Source organism: Sinohyriopsis cumingii, chromosome 6 (genome assembly GCF_028554795.1).
Source record: "Sinohyriopsis cumingii isolate HCF-2022 chromosome 6, ASM2855479v2, whole genome shotgun sequence".
Classification (NCBI taxonomy): domain Eukaryota; kingdom Metazoa; phylum Mollusca; class Bivalvia; order Unionida; family Unionidae; genus Sinohyriopsis; species Sinohyriopsis cumingii.
In genome coordinates, this window is record NC_142966.1 from 163,770,351 (window position 1) to 163,772,850 (window position 2,500).

A 2,500-nucleotide genomic window follows, 5' to 3' on the forward strand; every position below is an offset into this window, starting at 1 on the left:
TCTGTCGAAAGTCAGATTGATTATCATGAAAAATATCATAACTGTTCCAATAATTGAGAAAATAATCGTGTGCATGTTTTGCTAGTAATTTGGAAAGACAGGGAAGGATAGAGATGGGTCTATAGTTAATAATATCATCTTTTGTTTATGCTTTATGCAAATTTGTAACCTTGGCAGTTTTCCATGTTTGTGGAAATTTATTAGACCTTAATTTTTCAACTTTATGATCTGATTATATCAAACAAATTGGAAAATAATCGATAAAGAATTCTAAAATTACTTGTCCTATCTTGCTTGATACAAATTTGAACTTACCAAAATTGTAGAAGGGAAAGAAAACCTTGAAGAATATTCTTCCTACATTGTCAGTTAATGTTCTTCGCATTTATCTTTTTTCTAGGCCAAACATATACATATATATATATGTAATATATATATATATATATATATATATATATATATATATATATATATATATATATATATATATATATATATATAATTTATTAATAAATGGAGATAAACAGTTGTAGTAATATTTTTATTATGTATAATGCACACTTATAAGAGATATAGAAAATGAATAAATAGAAGCAAATGGAAAGAAGAAAACAAATAAATAAATAATAAAATAAAAGCAGAATTAGAAAGATATATATATATATATATATATATATATATATATATATACTAATATAATCTTCCCAACTGTTAAATAGTTTATCAGAACTCAGTTTATATAATAAAAATATGGTGTGCATAACGCTTACTATCAAGTATTTTAAAAATAATTAATCATATTATATTGAGAATTAATTCACAAATTCACTTTCATTTTTAAAGAATTAGTAAACATAGTTTATGTTATTAGATTATACTTTTACCAATTAAGTTTTCCTGCAAAGTAAAATAATATGAAAATATTCTAATCTAATTGTCAACAGGAGACATAATTGTGAAGAAAAAAAAAAGAAAAAAAATGTCATATAGTGTTTTTGAATTCAGACCTTTTGGATATCCCGTATTAAGACAGTGAATCCAATAGGTTTTCTTTAGTAGACGTTCCATTTCAGAATCAGCTTTAACAATAGTTTGGAAGGAGAAATCTTGCAATGTATGCGAATTTTTGTTAAAATGTGCGGCAACACGAGATGAAAATGATTGATCGATATAATTTTTTTTATATCTGATCTATGTTGGTTCATACGTTTAGATATTTGTTGACTGGTTTGTCCAACATATTGGATTCCACATATTTTGCATGTTATCAAATAAATTACATTTGGTGTTGCACAAATAATATCACAAGGCATATTAAAAGTTTCTTTCGTATTATTACTATTGAAAGAAGTATTTTCATTAATAAATAAACAGTGTGAACATCTAGGTCTATTACTTTTAGTTGATGATCCTATTTTATACGATGTTTTTTTCTAATTTGGGATTAGTTAGGAAATCTTTAAGATTTTTAGTCCTTTTATAAGCAAATGTGGGTTTGCTTTGGTGTAGCGATTTAACACTTGCTTTACATGATAAGTTTAATAAATCCCAATATTTATTGATAATCTTACCTATATTAGGCAAACTTGGATTGTATTCAATAACAAAAGGAATGATATCTTCATCTCTACTTTTGATTTTATATTGTAAAGATTCAAGCTGTGTAAGAGAAGATACATTTTGCAAAGCAGTATGAATGATGTCAATAGGGTAATTTCTATCTAAAAAATGCTGACCTAACTCTGTCAAAGAAGATTTAATAAAAGCGTCATCCGAAATAATTCTTCTGTATCTTTTTGCTTGACTATATGGTATCCCATTTTTACATGATTTAGGATGGCATGAAGAATATTCAACATATTAATGAATATTCGTGTTTTTAACATGAACCATGGTAGTAATGTCATTATTTTCATTTTTCATGACATTTACGTCCAAGAATGAAACTTTAGTTTTAGAGACATTGAATGTAAATTTTATTATTGGATGTAATTTGTTTAAATTGTCTATAAAGCAAAAAAGGTCTTCTAATGAATAACTCCAAATCATAAAGATATCGTCTAAAAACCTTAACCATACATCCGGTGTTAAGAGGCATTTATTTAGAAAATCATTTTCTAATTTTCCCATAAATAAAGATGCATGAGAAGGTGCCATAGGACTATTCATTGCTGTTCCCATTTTGTGGAGATAGCTTGTATTACCAAACTGAAAAAAGTTATTTTCGAGCACAAGTTTTATCAAATCACAAATATGTTCTTTTGATAGTTTATATGTATATTCGTTTTTTTCAAGATAATATTTACAGTCTTCGATACCATCATTGTGTGGTATATTCGTGTAGAGTGAAACCACATCAAGTGTAACAAGAAATGAATTTTCAGTTAGTTTCGGTAAAGATTTCAATTTGGTAATGAAATCAAAAGTATCTTTGACGTATGAAGGTAATGATTTCATTAGTGGTTATAAAATGTGATCAATATATTGCTATATATTATTT